The sequence below is a fragment of the Grammomys surdaster genome, unplaced genomic scaffold (assembly GCF_004785775.1).
Source record: "Grammomys surdaster isolate TR1022 unplaced genomic scaffold, NIH_TR_1.0 126679, whole genome shotgun sequence".
Taxonomy (NCBI): domain Eukaryota; kingdom Metazoa; phylum Chordata; class Mammalia; order Rodentia; family Muridae; genus Grammomys; species Grammomys surdaster.
In genome coordinates, this window is record NW_021621467.1 from 2430273 (window position 1) to 2454209 (window position 23937).

The 23937-nt window shown below is 36.1% G+C and overlaps 1 pseudogene; it reads left to right on the top strand.

Annotated features, from left to right (window-relative positions):
• LOC114615439 overlaps window positions 1-23480 on the top strand; it is an 87733-nt pseudogene extending 64253 nt beyond the window's left edge.
• The last annotated feature ends 457 nt before the right edge of the window (window positions 23481-23937 follow it).

Sequence of the window (23937 nt, forward strand, 5' to 3'; positions counted from 1 at the left end):
ACTTCTTCAGCCAACTTCTGAGTATGGAATCACTAAGATTTACTCACTGTGAGATTACCGTGGGTTTCCAGAAGTATTAGTGTACATACAGACTAAGATTCGTGTATGTACAGATGTAGATATATGGACTTTTAATTTAGTAGTAATCATTTTAAATATTTAAAGCCATACCTCCTATAACATTTTGAGAACTAACCTGTGTCAATTAGAAAATTTTCTTGTGCCTTTGTTCAAAGTATGTAATCACATGATAAAATTTTGGCACTTAAATATTCCACTTATGAAAGCAATATATTGGAACTGTTTTTAATGTGAAATAACTCATTTATTGGAGAATTACTGAGTCTTGAAGATGAATGACTAAAGAAAAGTATTTTAACATGGTAAGACTGAGATAATAATTGCTGCATATTTTCGTATATGAATTTATTTATTTTATTAAAATTAATACTGCCATATTTTTATTTATGTCTTATTTATGTTTAAAAAGAATTGGAAGGTATCATAAGCCATATTTTCACTGAGCATCTGTAATGGTTTGCATATGCTTGGCCCAGGGAGTGGCACTGCTAGAGGGTGTGGCTCTGTTGGAGTAGGTGTGTCATTCTGGTTGTGGGCTTTTATGAACCTCATCCTAGCTGCCTGGAAGTTAGTCTTCCACTAGCAGCCTTCAGATGAATGTGTAGAACTCTTAGCTCTGCCTGTACCATGCCTACCTAAATGGTGTCATGCTCCCACTTTGATGATAAGGGATTGAATCTCTGAACCTGTAAGCCAGCCTCAATTAAATGTTGTCATTTAAAAGACTTGCCTAGGTCATGGTGTCCATTCAAAGCAGTAAAACCCTAAGACAGAACCCCCAATGTTTAAAACATGAGTTACTGATGTGGAGACCATGGAAGAGAGCTGCTCATTGTGTTTGCTCTTGTGGCTTGCTCAGCCTGCTATCCTATAGAACCCAATACCACCAGTCCAGGGAAGTAAGGTCCATATGGGTTTGGTCTTTCCACATAAATCACTAACTAAGAAACTAAAATGTCTTACAGACTTGTGGAGGTGTTTTTCTCAATTGAGGCTCTTTCCTCCCTGAGGACACTAGCTTGTGTCAAGTTGACATAAAAACATCAGCATGGTATATATTCCAAAGCAGAGTTTGATAATAATGCTCCACAAAACCTTAAGGATAATGATATCAAACAGTGAACAACCTAAAATTTATTACATTTTATGCACATGAGTACCTGTTCAGTCTGTAATGTGAGACCAGGAAGATTCAAATGAAAAAGCTAAAACACTATGTGTCTCATTCATTTTTCATTAGAAAAATAATAAATATGACAGGACTAAGACAAAAAGTATAATAAAATACGTTTCACCTTCCAGAGTAGAAGTTGAATATACAGAAAGATCCTCTTGTTCAGTGTATGCTGTCTTTCTAGATAATTTGATGGTTACATGGCCATAATGGTAAATAGTTTTATAGAAAAATGATTGCAATATAGCTCATATTTTCTATTTAGTACATGTAGATGGCATTTTCTAGTAGAAGTGGAATTTTAGTACACATGAAGAGAAATCAGATTTTAAAGTCATTGTCATTCTCTATGTTATGCACACATAAAGTAAACATTGGTTAGTTTTAAATTACATTGTATATGTATGTATGTGTGTATATATGTATGTGTGTATGTATGTGTATGTATGTATGTATGTATGTATGCATGCATTTGTGTGTACAGCTGTGTAAACACAGCATGTGTATGGAAGTCAGAGGACAACTTTCAGGAGTTGATTCTTTTCCTTAGATCTTGGAGATTCTCATGATTGAACTAAGGTCATCATATTTTCTTACAAGTGCCATGTCCAACATTACCATTTCCCTTGTCCAATAATACTCATTTCTACAAAGTATTTAATTTGTGCTACTTGACAATTTTCACTGTAGTTTTTGGCTTAATTTATAAAATTGGGCACTAAAGCTATAAATTTGGCTTTATCAATAGGAGGTTTTATATTTTAATTTTTTAAGCAGTTAAATAAGAAAAAATTAACAGCTCAATATTTACTCTAATTGGCCCAATTTTATTGAAAGGTCTATTATACAAAATACATTTTGCTGGGGTAGTGAAGTTTATTGTAACAAAATTATGAAACTGAGAAAAATATGGTAATACACACAAAATAAAATGTTCAAAATATTAACCACCATTCAAAATTTAGGACTCATGGTTTCACATTGAAAATGTTTTTCAAAGACTTAATATACCATGTTTAGAATTATAATTTTTATCCTTCCATATGTTCTACAGAATTTGTTATAAAAATTACTCCATTGTATATAAAATAATTATAAATTACTACTATCTACCATTTTGGTACAATGTTATTAGTTATTATGCAATGTACAATCAATTTAATGACTACTAAGAATTCCAGCATTCTGTATATTTTATTGTCTTTAAATTTTTAAAATTCTGACTTTTCCCTCTTATAAGGTCTCTCCGCTTTAAGTTATTTCTCTATAAATAAATTAGCACTTTCTTGCCAATTTTCTTTTCTAAGTTATTAGAAATACAATTGCTGAGCCAAAGATTATAAATACATCTAGACAAAATGATACATCTTCTCAAGGAAAATTCCAAAATGTTGTATCAATTTACGGCACTCGGGCAGAACCTGAAAATAAGATCTAACTGATGTCGCTTCCACATAATATTCATTACAGCTGCAAAAAATAAATAATTGCTTTCACGACCCTCAACTTTGTATTTCATGATTCCAAAGTAAAATGGAAGCTTTCATACATCTATAAGCCATTTGGTTTTATTCCTTTATGAATTTTCCTTTTGATATCTTTTGCACACATTTCTGGAAGTCTATAAGTTTTCATCTCAAGGAATCATGTGTTCTCATAAAGGAATAATAGCATCATTTGTCTACCAAGTACATTGAATTACTTTCCGGCTTGAGATTATTTTGATACTCTAACGTTTCAACTGTGTATAGTCTTTTTTTCTTTTTACATTTTGATTAATATCATTTGTTTATGTGCTTAAAGGAACTTCCAGATAAATATTAATTTTTGACAAAGTAACTTCCATTAAACACATTTATTGCATTAATTCTAAGTTTCCATTGTAGTAATAAAAAAGGAATAATAATCAACAATAACTGAAATATATACTCCAGGAAAATCGTTCTATGCAGAAAGTATGAGTGATTCCAGGACTATTTCAGGCTTCTCTACTGCAGACACTGCTTATGTAGTACATGTGACAACATTGAACATTGATGAAGACTCAAATATTCTGCTTTTGCCAGTGTTGTCAGATCAACATCCTATATCCTAAGGCTAAACCCTAAACTCATGAGCTCAGTCAGATCCATAGACAAAAAAGTTCCCATTGAGTTTTTAGAGCCTGTGTGTCTTGATTGTGTCTTGATAGTATTTTATTCCTTGGTGAGGACGGCAAATTACAAAATTTACAAGATACATATCAATTTAAATGGCAATGGATGTTCAATGATCAAATTGACCAATATGTTTTCAGTGAACTCTAGAATAACACATATTAAAGAGAAAAGACCATTCAGGAAGCCATAGCCATGATCTAGGTAGGGCATTTTTGTAGTTTAAGAGGAATCACAATGCTAGTAATTTAATTAGAATGTGGTTATATTTTTTTGTAGAACTAAAAGAATCCTAAATATGATAAAGATATCTTACCATCTCCAGGATATTTAGAGTATAACTCTCTAAGGATAAATTTGACATTATTCTGATGGAATTGGTTGTAATGGATCAATTTCCATATAGAAAATGAGAAATTCAGTTTTGACGTGATAAACTTTTAAAATCCCATCACCTCTAGATACTTATGGTGATACCTGATCACCAAGGTGATGGTATCAGGAAGTGGGGTGTGTGAGGAGTGATTAATGCATGAGGGGAGGCCTTTATAAATGGGAACATGTCTTTATAAGAAAGACCATAGGGAGCTGTTATGACCTACTAATCATTAGAGGACACAGCTATAAGGAATGTCTAAGGCCAGAGAGTAGGCTATCACCACCAGACACTGGTTCTAACATCTTGATTACATTTTCTCTAGAATCCACAGCTGTGAGATATTATATTATTTCTGAGCCACAGAGTTTACAGTATTGTGTTACAACATAATAACAAAACATTTTCAATGAACTTAGGACAATAAGTTATTGATATTATGTTTTGGCATGTAAAACATCCCCTCAGGCTCATGTGTTTGACTCCTCTGTCACCAGCATCCTTTGGGGGATGTTCTGGAACCTTCAGTATTACGGTTATCCGTAACAGAGGTTAACCAGATGTGGTAGTTAGTGACAGAACTTGAAGGTGATATATGCTTCTTGTCAATCCAAGCTCTCTGCTTCCCCATCCAATGAGATGTAGTGTCTTCTTCCTTACCATTGTGGGCTGATACCCTCTGTAACCATGAGCCAGAAAATTTTCATCCCTTAAGTTGTGTTGTTTGGGCATTTTGCTTATGTCCTTGGGTATTATGTCATAGGAAGGACAACATAAGTGACTATCGCAGAAAATGGGGTAATAGTAAGAAACCTGATAATGTATATTTTTCAGCCTTGTAATCCTGGAGATATATGTTATCTAAGCCTCTTTACTGTGCCATTCTGGTGGGAGTTCCACAAGTTGAATGCTCATAACAAAGACTATATTTATAAAGTTTTAGAATACAGCAGTAACCCTTTTGGAAATTCAATAGAGGCCACCCATTCTATAGAGGCCATAGTGTGACAAAGAATTTGGCTATGTTCTGCCTGAGTCTGAATATTAGCATAGTACTGAGTTCCAAAGTTCTGGGTTAATTTTCTTGATGAAGAAAATTTCAAGAAAACTAACATTGAGACTGTAGTACTGTGGTTACAGACTCCTTCATCGGATTTACAGTGAGCACACAGAGCAACAAATGGAGCAGAAAGAAGTGAAAGATGCACAGGTGTCAAGGAAAGACTATGGGCTTTCAAGTTGCAGACTAGGCAAGTGTGGACAAAGTACAGTTATCATTGTTAAAGAGAGCCATGCTATTAAAGAAAAATATCCAGCTTTGCACAGAACCAAATGGAATGTGCTCTGGAGGTCCAGCTCCACACATTAAATGGTCTGTGATGTAAAACACAAAGCCAGTTGAAGGACTTTTATTTACAGTTCTCCATTTGACTAGAAACAAGTCAGAGGTTTCATTTGCAAGAGAATTCCTGAAAAAACAGTTGACAGTGTACACTATTCAAACAAAACATGGAGAAACATTTTTACCATTTTGAAAGTCAGAGACTTCTGCAGCTATGATGGTCAAAGCGTGTCTTTAAATAGAAGCAGAACCTGGCATCATCCATGCTGTGCTAGGTTTTAGGTCTAATGACAAAAGAGTTATGGGTTCATAGCAAGATTCAAGGGAAAAGCAATGTAGTCAGACAGAGTGTATGGTGTTCCTATATGGAATTCCTGGTAGAATAATGACTGAAAGGGGAAGCTTAAATTCCAGTAGAGAACCCATGTAGTTGGAACCTAGGAAAGCTGCAGACATCAAATGGAGCTGAACCCAAAGAAGGCATTTGATGACAGTTGGCAGAGCTCTAGAGACTGACTTTGAGTCTACATGATGACATCATGAGTCCTTGATGCTGGCTATGAAGCTACAGAGTCACCTCATGTCTTTTGATTTAGTTTAAATCAGCCATTTTTCATTCTGCAATCTTTTGCCTTGGATTCTTAACTGTCATGGCTCTTTTCCCCTCTATTATCCCCAACTGGTACTATTAATCTTAGTTACATAAAGTATTTTACCCAAGCATTTGCACAATGTGGTGAGCATTGTTAAATAGAAACATGCAAGTGTCTTAAATTGTATCTTTAAAAAACTGGTATGTGACAACATACATAAAATGAGACGTTAGTGAGATCTGAACACCTTTGGTATTATCTCTCTCAGTTTTCTTTTTGTTTGTTTGTTTGTCTTGTTGGGGTTTTTGTTTGTTTGTTTTTTTGAGACAGTGTTTCTCTGTGTAGCCCTGGCTGTCCTGGAACTCATTCTGTAGACCAGGCTGGCCTTGAACTCAGAAATTCACCTCTGCCTCCCAAGTGCTGGGATTAAAGGCGTGAGCAACCATTGCCTGGCCTGGTATTATTTCTCTTAAACCTCTGTACAAGATTATCTCGTGTTTTGTCTTTTGGTCTCAAATACAAAAGAATTTGTCCTCACTTTTCATCTTTAGTTGTTATCTCATCTGATTTCTCTAAAATGGTACTTATGCTCTGAATGAAAGAAAAAAGATACAAAACATAAAATTGTAAAATTGTCACATGCTTTAGCTGAGTAGATTTTCCAACTTAACTTCACCTACATCTATGGAACCTGTTACACGTTGCTACAACAGAACTGATGTATGTGCTGTACACTCGTTTCCAGTCCTCTTGCTTACCTAATACACCAGGCCTTCAATATATGATGTTGTACATTACTATTCACACATTCAGTGATAACTTTCAGCATCAGAGTCATTCCATGCATATTCAAGGACAGTCTCATGAATGTACAATTAAGCAGACATCAACTGAAACAGTTGTACAACTTTCTCTCTTAAAATTCATCTATAGTACTATTTCCTAAATTCATTTCAATCAAACTCTGTAAAGAGATGTTTACCACGAAATGTATGTAGGGGATTCTTATTTCTTCCTTCATGTTCTTGCACAGTTGTCAAAAAATGTTTCACAAAGCCCTTAAGAGCTATGGCTTTTATTGTCTGTAAAGATAACCTAAGAACAGGAAAACCACAAAGAGGCAGGTCGCTGTCTTCTCTGTGTTCTTTGCCTAAAAAAGGAGCACATATGGACAGAATCACTGTAAACAGAAGAGAGATGTATGAGAAAGTGTAAACCTGAATAAAACCAACACGTGGCAGGGATAAAGCAAATGTGAGCACAAGTCTGTAATTTGTAGGTATGCTAATTTCCAACCTGTAATTTTGTCCTTCAGGGATTAATTATCTAGATTGGAGGATAATGGGAGTAAAACATAACCATTTACTCAGGGTAAAAACAAAAAAATTGTGGACAGCTAGGCAGGGCATGAGCCCAATGAAGTCCCTGAAATGATAGGACAGAAACCAAACAAAGGGTCTACTCATCCACGGAAAGCAGATGTACCAAGAGCACAGCGCCAGAATGCTAGAAAGAAGAAACATTAAGAACCAGGAAAGAGGATGCTAGGGCCAAGCTGTTCTCTATGAATATACAGGAAAAAATTGAGCATTAGCAAAAAAAAAAAAAAAAAAAAAACTCAGACCCTGGCCACTCACCAGTTCAGTTACCTTGACAATATCCAATTTCACCAGCCACAGGAAAGATACCTATGAGCTCGGATTGTGACAATGACTAAGAATGGTTGCACTAAAATGTTATTCCGTTAGATCATACACCCATTTGGGAATTTCTGAAGGTATTTTTATAATCAAAAGCTTAAGATTACTTTTATAAATTAAATTTTGAGATTGAAGTGTAATTGTGACATTTCTCCCTCCCCTTCCTCCCTCAACCCCTCACACATACCCCTCACTGCTCCTTTCCAAATTAATAGTGACTTTCTTTTTAATTGTTCTTGCATATATATATATATGTACATGCATATACACTCCTAAATATAACCTGCTCAGTCTGTATGATGTTACTCGTATATAAGCTTTAAGGGTTGGTCATTTGGCATTGGATCATCAATTGATGTGCTCTTTCTTGGGGATAGGTCTCCTCCACTGCTCTCAAATTCCTTAGTTGCCTGGAGCATTCTTTGCAGGGTTGAGGCTTTTTTGGCTTTTCTTTGTTCACTATGGCATGTGACCGGTGTCATCATTTTTCAGCGCATATGTATATTTGTATGTGTGTGTGTGAGTGTGTGTGTGTGTATAATGTGTGTGTGTGGTGTGTATGTGTGGGGTATCTGCACATGTGTTTGTTTATAAGTATGTATTCCTGTGCATATGCTTGTGGAACCAATAGGTGAGTATTGGATATCCTGCTCTGACACTCCCCACCTTCATCTTTTGGAATAGGATCTCTTATTGAACAAGAGCTAAACTATTGACCAGAAATACATAACATTCCACAGCCTCTGCCCTACACACTGCTGAGGTTCCAGGTTATGCCTGGTCTCCTCCAGCATTTTACCTGGGTTCTGGAATGAGAACTCAAAAATGTACGTTTTTATAGCCATTGTTCTTATCCATTCTCAGGCACTTTTTAAGGGCACAGAAACACGTCTTTCAAAATATATAAGATAAAGCCAATCACTTTACTAAACCAATTAAAGGGTGAATTTAGATTTTCATGAGAATCCTTGCACCTTTAAGAGATTTGCATGAAAGCTAAGGAAGCCAATGATTTTCATCCAAAACAGCACTTCATTTAAAACAGCAGAAGCTCCTGAATAAAAGCCTCGTGGCAGATGCTCATATAATCAAAACTGTGCTTATTAGGAAAAAAAAAACATTAACACACTGTATTAACTTGATGTTTTCTTTGATTAACAGGCACTTTCATAATATAAAAATTGCTCTGATGTTATTAGCAAAAAATGTATATGACATTTTTTCTCCATGAATATGAGGTGGGAAGTGGGAGAAAATATTAAGTTATTGATGGAAAAGTAAGCATCTGATAGAGTACATATTTCAGCTTTATAACAATTATTTGTCTTATTATGATTTGCAGTATGTTAGTCCAAATGTGAATCCAGCTTTTAAAAGACATCAGCCTAATGGTGAAACATGTGTTTTCTATTTTGATTGTCTCTGTGAAAAAGGCACACATTCATTATGATTAAAATGCTTTTTACAGCTGTATTTAAGACCATTTGCTTTAATCGCACTCTTAAGAATCCTTCTATATTTAATAATAGAGTATATTTGAAGAAGATACGGAGGACTGCTTGGAATGGGTATTAATTTTTATAGCTACTGTAACATACTACTGAAAGCTGGGTGGCTTAAAACTGAAATTTATTCACACAGTTCCAGAGGCAAAATGTTCAAAATCTAAGTGCATCTTGGGCCATGCTTCTCTATGGATACCCAGAATGATCCGTCCTTATCCTGTCCTGGATATGACTGACAGATGCTCCTCTTTACTGTCACTCAGATTTTAACCACAGAAATCTGCTTCCTGTTCTGCCACCATCTACTGACCCCTTTCTTTGTCTTAATCTTCCCTTTCCCCTTCATATGAGGTCTCCAGTCCTGTTGAGTTAGTGTCTTTCCAAACATAGTGTAACCTTAGCATAATTAGATTATGTCTGCTTAGATCCCATTTCCAAATTACTCCCCTTTATGTCAAAATCACGGTATAGAAGCTGATTGACTCAATTTCTTGACAGACTTTAAAAGTTCTCTAAGAGACTATTCAAGACAAGGGTCAGGAGATAAGGAATAAGGTATTCCCTGTAGCTTGGGCATCAGCTATAATATCTTCTGTACAGATTCTAAGATGGACGGAGTAATTTTTAAACTTTGACAATAATGATAAAACCATAGAAAGTTAGGCAAATAGTTCAAGATGTGTATCTGTACTTTACCTGGTTACTTTGTGCCTAAATATAATGCACTGTTAAAACTAGGAGTCACACCTGTCACAGCGGGTTAAGTCTTGTGTTGTTTAATGTCTATGAAGAGCCCTTCCCCCACAACCAACCGTCAATGCAAACAAGATTCAGAACTATGCCATCACCTCCAAGATCTCCCTCATTCCTATATGGTCACGCTGACTACCTAACTCCTGGATGATAGGATTCTAAGACTTGCAGAAAACCAGGAGGAGCTTTGTGAACCAGTGTCTTCTGGGTATTACACTGGTTGTTGTGCTAATGAGCCCAAGGCAGCTGTGGTTGCCTGCATGATAACTATACAAGATAAGTCATTCAAAATCCTAGCATGCATGGGGGAGGGACTCCCAAAGGCACCTGAGAATTTAGTGAGATTGATAACTGCTGGGGAGGAAGAGTCAGTTTTCTTCAGGGGAGTGGTACCTGGTCGGTTTTCCTTTCTGTAATGGCTGGTCACACTCACAGGGGCAGTATTAATTTGATTCAGTGAGTTTAATAAAGGGGGCGTGTTGTTAGAAGGGGCATGTGTTGGTGGGGGTCTGAGAAGAGTTGGATATCAAGGTTAACAATATTTTTTCTTATAAATGGACACGAAAAATCTCTAGTGCTTTAAATTTCTTTTTTCATGTCCTGCCAGGCTGCTTGTCTGCCTTGCCACTGGGGTGCCCGAGCAACCTGGGAAACCCACTCAGGGGTGTTCATAATAGGGATTCTTAGCCTATGATTTCTCAGGTGGGAAATGGATCAGGCAGGAAGGAGAAGGCAGAGTCCTGGGACAGGAGCAGAACTTGGTTTCAAGTGAGTGCTGAGAATACTTAGGGGCTGGGAGAGGGAAGGCTTTCTCATAAAGATTGAGGCACTGCTCTTTATAATACAGCCTCCTCCCCACCCCACCCAACCCCCCATAAGCAGGCATCCTGGCTGAAGGAGATGGTCCTTGTTTGTTCAAACTGTTTTATTTGATGGTAAATGTGAATGCATACACCTTACTCTGAGTAACATAAGGATTAAATATCTTTTGTGGGAAGGAATGGCCAGAAAGGAAAGCTCATTGGCTGAATGCTCTGGGACTATCTAAATACCTCATTAACAGGGAGAACTTCAGGTTTGTATGCTCCTATGCTCCATGACTAATTACCATGGTCCTCTTAGTGAAGTGTCATGGTTACCTGTTCCAGATCAGGTAGTTTGGCAGGGAGCTGTTTCCACTCCTGCTGTTTTCACTGAGATTCCCCTGGGTCTGAGCCTGCTCAACCCTACCAGTTGTTTCTGTCTGGTGGCATTGTCTACTTGCCCCACAGTCCCCAAATCATTAATTGATGGCCTTCCTCAGGGAGTCCACAGAGGACCAGGTTTCCTGAGTGAGACAGCTCAAAATGATTCCTGCTTCCCAGGAAATATCTAGTTTTGCTTGATTTGCCAAATGAATAAACAGTAAACTCTGGTTTCATTCAGGTAAACATTTTTCTAGCATAAATTATTTCCTAGCTAGGCTGTAAGGCGTAATTATGCCAAAGTATTATTGTTAGCTAAAGTTAAAAGGCAAGATTGCCAAGTATTTTACCATTCTGCATAACTTACGGGCTTATGTTCAATCCTCTGTGAACTATTGTAATGAATCCACCTTTTTGAAGGTTCAAACCATATAGTATCATTGAACTCATCTCTAACGGTGTCAGTTGCCAAGATCATGGGAGAAAAATGTTCTTAGTGCTTCGTCAGTGAAACTTCATATCTCTTTTCTTTGTTGTCTTTGTATAATTTTAAGAGCACTTTAAATCAGACAAAATGATTTGAAAACCAAACTCACACATTTCTTTTTACTACTTTGACATATATAAGAAACAAGATAATTGTCATAACTGTTGTGCTAACACTATTCTAGATTTAATTTAGTTATCCCTAGGGGTCCTTCCATTCTAATGCTGGGTGTTTAGACTCCCTCAGGGTAAGCTATTGTGCAATTAACCAATTTCTTAAAATAATGTGAGAAACAGTCTCACTTTTTTGTTGCTGTTGTTGGTTTGGAGTCTTGATATTTTGAAAATAACTAAATCCTTCTTAATTGATATGTGTTCATTGTTTGGAATTGGAATGTATGTATATATGTTAGTACATATATATCTGTGTGTTTTAAGACATGCTTTGTATTTAGTTTCACTTGCAAGCAAGCTGGAATTGGGGTATAAATGTGCTATGATAGAAAGACAAAAACCTGTTAATGTGACATTTCGACTAGGAATACTCAGAGGAGTGCATTCTTATTTGAAAAATAAAAGTCTCCAAATATGTGAAACACCCTCGTCACTTGTCACAAGCGCCTTCTGTAGTGTTAGAATATTTTTCCAGCTAATATTAAAAATGAAGCATCCCTAGTCTCTAATTTCTTCTCTCCTAAGTTTTAAAGCACAGAATGAAATAAAATTCAAGTTTTACAAGCTTATGTCCCTGTTTTCCCTAGGTATGATCCTTGTGTGTCACTTTTCTTCAATGCACCCTACTCTTTTTTTATTTAAGACTTAATGTTTGATGTGAAGACTGAGAAATATAATTCCCTGTGATTAGAGTGAGTTTCAATGTGGTTTAATTTTTTTCTGCATGTTGTACATACATATGCACAGGTATGTTCATGTATCCTTATTCACAGTCTACCTAATGTTTTGAGGTAGTATTTCTGAACATAGAGAACTCTGTTTTAGCCAGATTGGCTGGTCTGTGAGACCCAGGCATCCTAGTGATGCCATCTCCCCAGCCCCAAGACTATGCATATATACCAGAGAGTCTACTTTTTTCATATGGGTACTGGGTATCTGAACACATGTCCTCATGCTTGCCAAGTTAGCAATATACTTACTGAGACATCTTTCAAGTCTAAGTACCCTGTCTTACAAGTTTGAAGATGGTTTTATCTTTAATGAAACACTATTTCTCTTCTTAACGCTGATTACATTTTTCTTTTTATCATTCGTCCTGAAAAAAATCTCCTATCTACCTCCTCCCTCTCTTCTTATTCCTCATTTTGTAGGCCAATAATGCTTAGAAGTCATTCAGTATCCTAGAACCACCATAAACTTGTGATCTTTCTGCCGTCCCTCCCAAATATTAGGATAATATCTTTACACTACCATGACCAACCACACTTTGATTTTATGTAACATAACTACATTAAGCTAAATGCTGCTAGTGGATTTGCTAAAACATGGCACACGTAATGGCATATATAATGCAAATATGAGTTTATATATATGCACTTTCAAATCTATTATCTGTGACTTCCAGGATATGAGTGTGGATCTGTCTTAGACTTTTCCATCTGGATCTGGGCATCAGAACAATATGTCCATGACTGGACACATGAGGAAAGCTCTCTGAGACAATCCAGTCTTGTCAGACTCCCAGATGACAGCAACACCATGAGTGTTCCCAGAAATGAGCCGCAACACCCGCTCAGATAGTTAAACCCTAATTACTCAACCACAGAAGCATGAGATGTAAGGAATGCTTGTGTGTCTGTTGGTAATGTGGGAAGGATTCATTAACATGAAGAGAGAGGAGACACGGCAAACACTTTTTAAAAAGAATCTTATGGTTTTGATTTTCTTTTATTTGATTTTATGTTCCTATTAGGTAAACTAAAGAATGTTTTATACACTAAATTCAGTTTGTTTTTGTTTGTGTCATAATTATATATATAATTTGTATAAGACACTTAATCAATGTATTATATGTGTTACAATATAATGCCACTCATTGCCATCTATTTTAGGGTACTTTTCCTCCCTGTTTATTATAGAGCAAATAATTCAGGGACACATACTCAGAGCTAAGGTATTTCTTTGGTAAGCCAGAGAATAAAATTAATTTCATGAATTTGATTTTGAAATTGATATGTTATCTACAGGTGTCTAATAACAAAGAGTATCAATTGTTTAATTGAAATATATGTCTAATACTAGGTACCTGGGAGTTAGGATGTAAATAATAAAAACAATTTAAAATTTTAAGCTATTAGAAGTGAGTTATTTTATGATACAAAAATATTCATAAATTTCATGAATATGGAATAGAGGGTCTTGATTTTTATGGCCATTTTAATAGCTAGGTTTGGTAAAACCGTTTAAGGAAGGGACACTCTGTATTAATCAGCTTAACTATTCTGCCTAGTCACAACTTTGAGCTTTTTGTACCTATACTATCTGAATTCAAGTATCTCCGAAACTTGCAACCTAAGTAACAACTGGATTTATCTTCAGCCATAAAATCATTATTAAATTTAATTCATTTCAACTATAAAATATAAATGGATTTGGAAAAGTACATAATAAAATGAAAGATAAAGTTATTAGTTATTAGTCACAGACTTTATTGTCTCTAAAATAAATGTATCTAACAGATTGTTCAAGAAATAAATGAAGTCACCATATAGTGCTTTAGAAACTTCTCACTAAACTCTTGGGGAATGAGGAAGGATGCATGGTTTATGATGACTAATCATACCCATAGGAATTGATGACTTCATGTTGTCCCTATGTACCACACATGTTACTCTAAGACATCTTGTGGCTGCTGTCCTAGATTGCAATTCATACTAACAGATGTTTAAGGAGGAAATTATTTGTTCAATTTGTTTATGAGTCAGAGGATTTTTGTCTGAACATAATTACACAAGGAGACCACAATTTATGAATGGATTGTATTCCAGAAGTCCATTTGTGAGTCAGTTGTTTGGGATGAAGAACATATATTTTATGTATAAACTATTTAAATATTAGTGTTTCCCAAGAAGACCACAAATAGCTGCTTTAATCCATTACTTGGCTGACAGAGTTTGTAGCTCAGTCCCAAGTCCCTTGAGAATAATTTGGAGAGAGGTGCCCCGTTTCTTGCTTAGTCAATTTGTTTGTTTTGAATCTAAATAAGATAGACATTTCTGTTTCTAGATTGACTTTTGGCATCTATTTTTTTTTCAAAAAATTCCTTAAATGACAAGTCAAGTGTGACCCATCAACAACTAACCTTAGACACTCTAAAATCATGAGCCTCTCCTCAGTCACCAACAAGACATTTAGGTCATCGTAAAACAATGAACAATTTATTTAAAAAGAAAACCCTAATGATATTAATAACGATCACAGAAGTAGAATATTTATTTATGTAAATTCTTGTGCTAGGTGGATTTTGTGATTTAAAATGGGAAGAAAAAAATTCAGATGTTGTAGAGCAATGGCATTCTCTGGTCAAGGCTAACGTTTGGGTCTTTCTGTGCCTGAAATCTTGCAGAAGTTATTTCCTCTAACAAATTTTGCTGCTTACCTTTTCTCTTCTTTTTACCCTGTATAAAATAACATATTTTTTAAATCTTTCACCTCCTGATTCTGTTTTACAATCAAAGATGTAGTTAAGAAGAACATGATCAAAAATGACTTTATGGATACATAAATAGCAAACAGCCAGTAGATAACTAATATTTAATTATTTTGTTTGTTTGCTGTCTAAACTAAGCAGTGTATTTCCATTGTCAGTCTAGAACTTGGGCTGGACCCTAATTAAATGTCAAAAAGTACTTAAGAAACAAACTTTAAAAAATAGCCCATATTTCAACCATGCCATAATAGAGACATGAAAGTACTTGAGTTAAAATATGCCCCTTTAGACTTGCCATATATCTGGGAAAATGAGCAACATTGTCCTTTGACCAGTTCTCCCCAGGCAATTCTTGTTCCTTTTGATAGACACAATAATTAACTTAAGTTTTTATTACAACTAATAATGACTCACTGTTTCCGTGCATAGAGTCATTTTGCTTTACTTCTGTAACAGCAGAAAGAAGTGAAAAGTTGAGAAAGGAAACTACTATTGTTTCCTGGGCAAATCCCATATGCATTTGAGAAAATTTGGCATGCTTGTAAAGAAGACTAATTTAAATAAGGAGAAATACATGGAATGGGAGCTCCAAGTTTGCTTCCCACATGTGTTAGTGAAACTGAAACACATGAAGTATGGTTACAAGTAATCTGAATTTACAAACACCACCTGCCAAGAGGGCAGCATGAAGCTCAATCTAGTGAGCTAATGCCACACAGTATGATTGGGATGCAGTTATAATTTGTACAGACAGTCATGGTGGATCTACTTTTACAATTTGAACAGCTCTGTCATTTGTTGAGTATTTGGGTGGCCCTTTCTAATTTACACACGAACACTGACATAGAAAGCACTGGTATGTGAGGTCTGGAGAGAACAGACAGCACACAGCCAATGGAGCGACTTGTGTATTAGCGGGTTAACATACAGCAATGTAAAGCCTTGTTCTCCATTTGATTCTCTCAAGACTGTTTAATACTATTAACTCTAGACTTGAAGTCTATGGCAGATGTCAATATCTGGCGTATTCTTTTCTAATGAGCTATCTGCTCTGCATTTTCAATCATTGTTAAATTAATTCTTTAAATGCTATTTTTTGACAGCACATGCTATATAAAGACTCCATCAGGATTAAATTTATTGTAACAATCAATAGCTTGTTTGTTCCAAAACTTGCATACAATTGCAATTGTACACAGTATATTAAACTAAATATTCCAAATTAAAAGCTGGTCAGTCACACATATTTTTAATAAGCACATAGACATTTGGTATAAAATGTGAAGTTATTCTGGATTGGTTACTCTAACAAACCACACAAAAGGGGACTTCTTATTGGAAATATTTCTGCACACTAAATGCAAGTGTCCACATACATGTGTGTGGCAGTGTATGTGTGTGTATGAGTGTGTGTGTGTGTGTGTGTGAGGGTAGATACAAGTATGTGGAGGTCAAAGGTCAGAGGTCAGAAGCTGATTTTGAGAAATGACGTCTGCTATCCACCTCATTGAAGCAGGCTCTCTCTTGTTTCTGTGATGTTTTGCTTATTCCAGGCTTTGCTCAAAAGTAAATACCTTAGTCTAACCTCCATCTTGAACTTGGAATTCAGGGATTACAAATGTGCACATCTGGTTTCCTATATGGCCTCTTGGGAGCAAACTCAGATTATGAAGTTTGTGATTAGCATGTTTCCTCACTGAGACATTCCTCCAGACCACCAAGTGGCAATTTTAAACAAAATTCTGAGACAATTCCTTTGGGTTTTAGAATTTGTAATTCTTTATGGATTCTATGTATCAAGAAGTACTCAAAGTTGTTGATCTGGGATATCAGTAACATAAGTAAAAAATATTTATCTAGGTATACACTTATTTATTTGTAACGATATTTCACAGGAAAATGGAGCATACACAGACTAATTTTCTAGTAGTAACTCAAGATGTGGGCAAGATGGCATAGCATCCTTGTGATGCTTGTTTTACCACAGTTTGGGGCAGTAGGCATGACTGTGCTGTCTGGTTTATGGGCAGCAGCATACAGGAGTTAGTGAGTAGTTGTCCCAAAGTCACGTTAGTGCTCAAAACAAAGAATCTGTATGGAATGAAATGAGGAATTCCTTTGTCCCTCATGGTTGATAGTCTATAAAAATTTGTGATTTGATTTGTAGATCTGACAATATAAAACTTATCTTAAAACTGGATTTGGAATTCCAAGATGACCTGGTATTGAACTCAGGCCCCTTATCAATTATTCCTATACTCCCTCCATCTGTTTCCTTCAAGCTGTCTGCAAAGCTCACTCCTGATTTTGTATATGTAATCATTCTGTTTCTACCACTTTTGGGGCCTTTGACTTAACTGTACAGTTTCATAAAACATCCATTTCTCTTGACAGTGGTGTAAGCTTGTTAGGCAAACCTGATCAACAGAAAGAACAATAGTAATGCCTAAGATCTTGTTGTGTTGAGTACACTCTCAGTCTTGAAAAGAAAGGAAAAGAGGGATTCTCTTGATTTTCTTATAGTTTTGGTTATTGTGAGTATAATAATGATTCCTGAAATGAAGCCACCATATATTACTAACCCTAAGCTGCATTCCTTTGTTAATTAGTCAATCTTAAGACATGCTCCAGAATTCCTTTGTATGAATTGACAAATCATAGATTGAAATCTGGTTCCTCAGGCTGTATGCGGATGGGTCTATGTAGAATGCATATAACTTGCTTACCTAATGGTCAACGGACGCTCTGTGATTGGACAGTATCTTGGTGCTATGGCTTTTGGATATCTAATAAATTATTGCCACTTGGGGGAGTTTGTATATATCATCCTTTCCTTGGTTCACAAAAATGACTAATTATTGAAGAAGTAAAATAAATTGTTAGCATCAAAGAAATTAACTTAAAAGAGTTTCACTGTAGACAAAGGAAATGTCAAATGAATAACTAAAGAGAAGTTTACATCGGTTGTTTATTACAGAATGCTGTAAGTCATTATAAGATCTACATAATAAAAGATGCATGTTTTCTTGGGATTTTGGTTCAAATTGTAACATATGTTTCCATACAGAATGTTGAAAATTTTCTGATTGAACAAAGCATTTACGATGATCACCAAACACGTTTACAGGAGAAACAAAAAACTCTTGAGAACTAATCAAAACAAGATGGCCTTGATCTTGCTGTATTGACTTCTTCCAAATGCCAAGTTCCCTGTTCTAGTAAATGCCGGGACTCTGTGGGGAAGGATGAAGAAAGTGTCCCAGATTTGTGTGGATCCAGCTGATCTTGACAGATTGCTGTGCACAACATGATTGATTAGTGAGATGAAAATAGAATAGAGAACCGGGATGAAATCTCCCCAACCTGAGGGAAATGGATGCTCTCTTAATCTCTTAATTAGGTTTTGAGTACAATGAGCTGATTTTTGCTTTTTGAGTTTGTTCATCACTTTGATAAATTTCAACTATTCAGCAAAAAGGCATAAAAGTTAGGCATAAAAGTTACTTAGTGTATAATCATCAAGTCTTTTCCGTTGCATATAGGACATAGAAATTGCATTTTTTCTTTGAGTGGCCAAGCAATTTGCTTATATTTTTTTCTTTATTGTAGAAAAGGAGGCCTTGATTATTTTTTGTCCTAACTTTTTGAAAAAAAAATATTTTTCACTGATAGTGAGATGACATTGGTAAAGTTAAGTTCCTTGAGTTCCATTTATCTTATTTGCAAAATGGAAAAATGTTCCCTATATGTGAGCACACTAATTTTTAAGCTCTCCTTTAATAATTAATTTTTAAAAAGCACTGAAGCACGGCTTGGCTTTATCTGTGATTTAAAACAATTAGGCAGCTCAGGGATCATCACAGAAAAGTTGTAGAAAGAGTGTAATAGCTAGAAGAGAAGGAACAGTGTTGGGCTAAATTAAGCTCTGAATGGATGGTTATTATTAACATGAACATGGCCATGTTAAGGACCCTAATGTCACTGATCCCACAAAAATGGCAAAGACTTGTCCCTTTATGAGGCTCAGAAGGTTGGCAAAGCCTTCTCCTAGACCATGTACAGAAATGGCAGAGGTTTACCTAAACCAGTGTATCTAATGAGTCACAGAAGAGAAGCATCTTCCTTGATAATCACAATCTGAGGCTGTTTCCCCTCACATACCTGTCATTGAGGTTAACTAACCTGCCTCCTCTTTGTGATAAATTCTATAAAGGCAGGGAGTTTCCATGTTGGTGCTGGTACACCTCCGTCAGATTGCATGGCTCATCTAGTTCCCAGGTTTTCTGGTCATGTGTCTCTGTGTTTGTTCTTTATTTGTTTTCTCATGGTCCCAGTCAGGTCATGCCAACTCTTCGAGCCTTTAAGTACTTATACAAGACTTGTGCAAATTTGAACTTGTCAATATTCTGTCATGCACAGGAGAGTGGCTCATGACGTCCTGTTCCTCTCTAAGGGTCCATGGGCAGTAATGGTTTCTGGAGGAGGAGTTGTCGTGTTATTCAATGGTGTAGCCACTGACATATTGCCTGAGCTCTAGTAAATAACCCTCAGCTCATGCGAGCACTCATAATAAAACTCACTGAGTCAATACTGTTCTAGTTTACTGTCTATTGCTGTGATAAAATATTGACAAAAAGCAGCCTGGAAAGAGAAAGGGCTTGTTTTTTTTTATCGCTGACAAGCCATTCTCAAGGGAAGGCAGGGCATTATCTCAAGGGAGGAACTTGGAAGCAAAAACAGAAGCAGAAAACATAGAGCAATACTAAATTTCTGATTGACTCTCTCCTCAAGTATTTATATATAATAATCTCACTGGCACTGCCCACAGTGGAATTGGCCCTCTTATAGAGCCAAGCCCATAGGCCAGTCTTGTAGTGGAAGTAACTCCTTAAATGAGGTTCTTTTTTGCCAGATGGCGCACACGTGTGAGCACACACACACACACACACACACACACTAAACATAAGTTAAACATACAGCTCAATATGACTCTTCAATGAGGATGGCATTCCTTACACCAGTTTATATGATTAAAGGATACCTTTGCTGAATCAAATTTTGCTTCTGATTTTTCACATTCACTGAGAGTGGAAGTTGTGCCCCCCTTCCTCTCCCTCCTTTTGGACACATTGGCATCCTGTATCCTTCCTTTTGCACACAGTGGCACTGTGTGTCCAAAGCTGATCTCAAACTTAACTTCCAGGACACAAGGGTTGCAGGCACTCAACCTTTCCTTCCTTATTTATATTGTATGTTATAGATAAAATGAAATTTACAACTTTTTTTCAAACAAATTAACAAATGATATTTTTCACATTGTTTGTAAGGTTACTTGATTTATTTTTTGAATGCAATTACATTTCTATTGTCTTGGGTTGAATAGACAACTGTTTGCACAGTGTTCTTTCACTTTTTGATTGATCATAGTGTCTTTAAATTATCATTTTTAATTCCTCAGAACTGCCAGGTGCTACATTCTGATATTTATTTTGAAAAAGAGGATCCTGGACTATAATCTATTATATAAATAACTTAGAAGCACAGGTCCAACACTGTGTATGTGACATTTATTTTTCTTACTCTTTTCATATCATTAGCTATTTTGCTTCACAGGTGTAATTTTCATTTGAAAAAATTCATTATGGGGGTCTACTTTTCTCTTCAGCCATGGAAGGTATACTTCTGGTACCCAGTATGCTTAATTTTACATTTATCAAAAGACAATGAAATTATAACTCTTCTTTTTAAATTAGAATACAGCAATTTTATATATGCAAGTACTGAATGTGCTGAACTTCCTGCCCACTCCTATTACCCTCTATTACACTCTCTGTTTTTCCCAGTAAAACCCTTCTTTCCAACTCCCTCTTATACGTCAATGTCTTTGAGTGAGTATGTGTGTGAGTGTGTGTGTATAGGTGTGTCTGTGTATGTATATGAGAGATAGAAGTGGTGTGTTTGTGTGTCTGTGTGAGGTTGTGTGTGTATGTGAAAGAGAGAGGGTTTGTGTGAGAGAGTATATATACGTGTGTGTATGAATATATATATATATGAGAAAGTTTGTGCATGATTGTGTGTATGCTGATTGTTCTACTAATTAGGATAATTGCATATGTAAACAATGCTTCTAATTGTGAGATTAGAATAATAACAATTTTAATTAAATATTTTGCAAATTGATAATGTTTATATCATTGTTAGTGAAATACAAGCAAGTGTTTAAAAATGTTAATAAAATTTAACATATGCTATTAACATTAATGGTAGTTTTCAACAGTTTATTGTATGAAGTAATAATAACAAAAGCCTCCCCTTCAAATTGTCTGTTTAACAGAACTCTTACACAAAGCAGACTAATCTAATTGTCTTTATTCCTATGGCCAAGATTATGGCTAATTTGTTAAAAATGAATTTGTGATTAAAAGTAATTAACAGTTTGTTCAATTTCATAATCAAATAGACTGTATTGTTGACTATTATCTCAATGCATTCTATCTTAAATAATTTATTAAGTGGCAGTGATGGACGAGGAGGGAAAACAGAGCGATGTTCAGGACTTGTGGGCTGGGAGGAATCCTCAGAGCTTCTTGTCTAGTCATCCCCCATAGTTACTGTGAGCATCCTGTGCCATAAATCACACTTTACCTGCACTATATCACCATCATTGTCATCCAAAGACAGACAGAATCTACCACGTATAAATTACTGCTCAAGACGTTAGCCACACTGAAAACTATCTTCATATTTTCTGAGCTTCTGATAAAAAATTAACCAGATAGCACATGGGTAGAATATTTATTAGGCAATGGAGTGAATGGATATCAATCTTCTGTCTTCATTTCTAAATGTATATAAATAATTACTTGATAGGTGTTTCCTACACTTAAGGGAAAGTATTGAGAAAAAATTTAATTTCTGTATGCCCTCAATGTGAATGGTGAGAATGAATTATGTATACAAGCTTGAAACGACATTCACAAACAAAGCAAAACAACAATGACATAAACTTTTAACATATTTAATAAGTTATAATGTAGTGATTGCTTAGAGGAAAACGTTGTTTGGTCTTTAAACTTCCCTAGTAGCTTTACCCATTGGCAAGCTTTTTTTAGTTCAATGCAGAGACTGTGTATTCTCTGGACTTATTGGAGAATACTGTGAATATGTACATTGCTCATTACTACTTGACAATATTTAAGATGTGGGAAATGTCTTTAGGTTTTGCTCTTCAAACTCAAGACAATAGCTATTTGGATTCTATTTGGTAGTTAAGAAATAGAACAAAACAAAGATGAATGATATTAACGTTTTGATTCACTCTGAACAAATTTGTGATTAATACTGAGATTCACTTAATGAAAAATCTTTGTTTTGAGAAATTGTAAATATTTAATAGACCTTGTTATTTAATTTTAATTATGAAAATATGCAGCAGATGTCAATGTACAGGTAACCTTTATTAAGTATATTCATGTTTTTAATTCATTAGATAATGGTCTACAAGAACCTAATGAAACACACTGGTTCAAAATACAACACTATCTTCCTTTTGTTATTTTTATCCTGACAACAATTCTATACAAACTTTAAAGTTCTCTGGTATCCGCGCTACACGGGGACAGGTCCATAAGGCACTGTTCTTGGTTCCCATCGTAATTTAATAGGGAAATTTATACAATATATGGAGCCCTTGACATCCTGAAGATGAAGGAGAAGAATGTCCTCAAATTCCTTGTTTCAGGAATCCACTTAGGTGTCACTAACCTTGATTTTCAGATGCAGCGGTACATCTACATAACGAAAAGTGATGGTATCTACATCATAAATCTGAAGAGGATCTTGGAGAAGCTGCTGTCACAGGAGCCACTCTAACTGCTGGCTGCTTCACACCTGGGACCTTCATTAACCAGATCCAAGCATCCTTCAGGGAGCCATGGCTTCTAGTGATGACTGATCCCAGGACTGATCACTAGCCCCCTCACAGAGGCCTCTTATGTCAACCTGCTCACCATTGCTCTGTGTAACACAGATTCTTTCGTGTGCTATGTGAACATTGCCATCCCATGCAACAATAAAAGAGCTCATTCAGTGGATCTGATGTGGTGGATGCTGGCCTGGGAAGTACTACACATGCAAGGTACAATCTCCCGTGAGCACCCCTGGGAGGCTATGCCTGATCTTTACTTCTACAGAGACCCAGAGGAGAGTGAGAAGGAGGAGCAGGGTGCTGCTGAGAAGGCTATGACCAAGAAGGAATTCCAGGGTGAATGAACTGCACCAGCTCCTGAGTTCCTTGCTGTTTAGTCTGAGGTGGCCAACTGGACTGAGGGTGTGCAGGTACTCCCTGTGCCCATCCAGCAGTTCCCCACAGAAGACTGGAGTGCGCAGCCAGCCACTGAGGACTGGTCAGTAGCTCCCATAGTGCAGGCCACCGAGTGGGTTGGAGCCACCACTGAGTGGTCTTGAGCTGCTCTGCAGACACCTGAGCAAAGGGGGAAAAGGTGGAAAGGAAATAAAGTTCCTAAAAGCTGAAAAAAAAGTTCTGTGGATTAACAGGATTAATAATCAGGACACGTATGGTGACTTATGCCTGCAATCCTGTTCCTAGGGAGGTTGTAGAATGGATGAGAGTTCAAGGCCTACCTTGGTTATAAGCAGCAATAATAGATAATAACAAAAGTCAGGTGTCTAGACAGGAAAGTAGATATATAAACTACTGAAACAGGCAAAGACTCTACTAGAACCATCTATATTGTAAGGATAATATTAAGCAGTGGGTTAAGCTAGCTGCTTCACTAAAGAGCCCTGGAAAAGTTAGCTGTTAATATATGATAACTAAGTTGATATGAATCACAAGCTCCGATGGAAAAGCTAAAACATAAAGCTTGAGAAGTCAAAAGAAAGAACAAACAAAAACTGACTT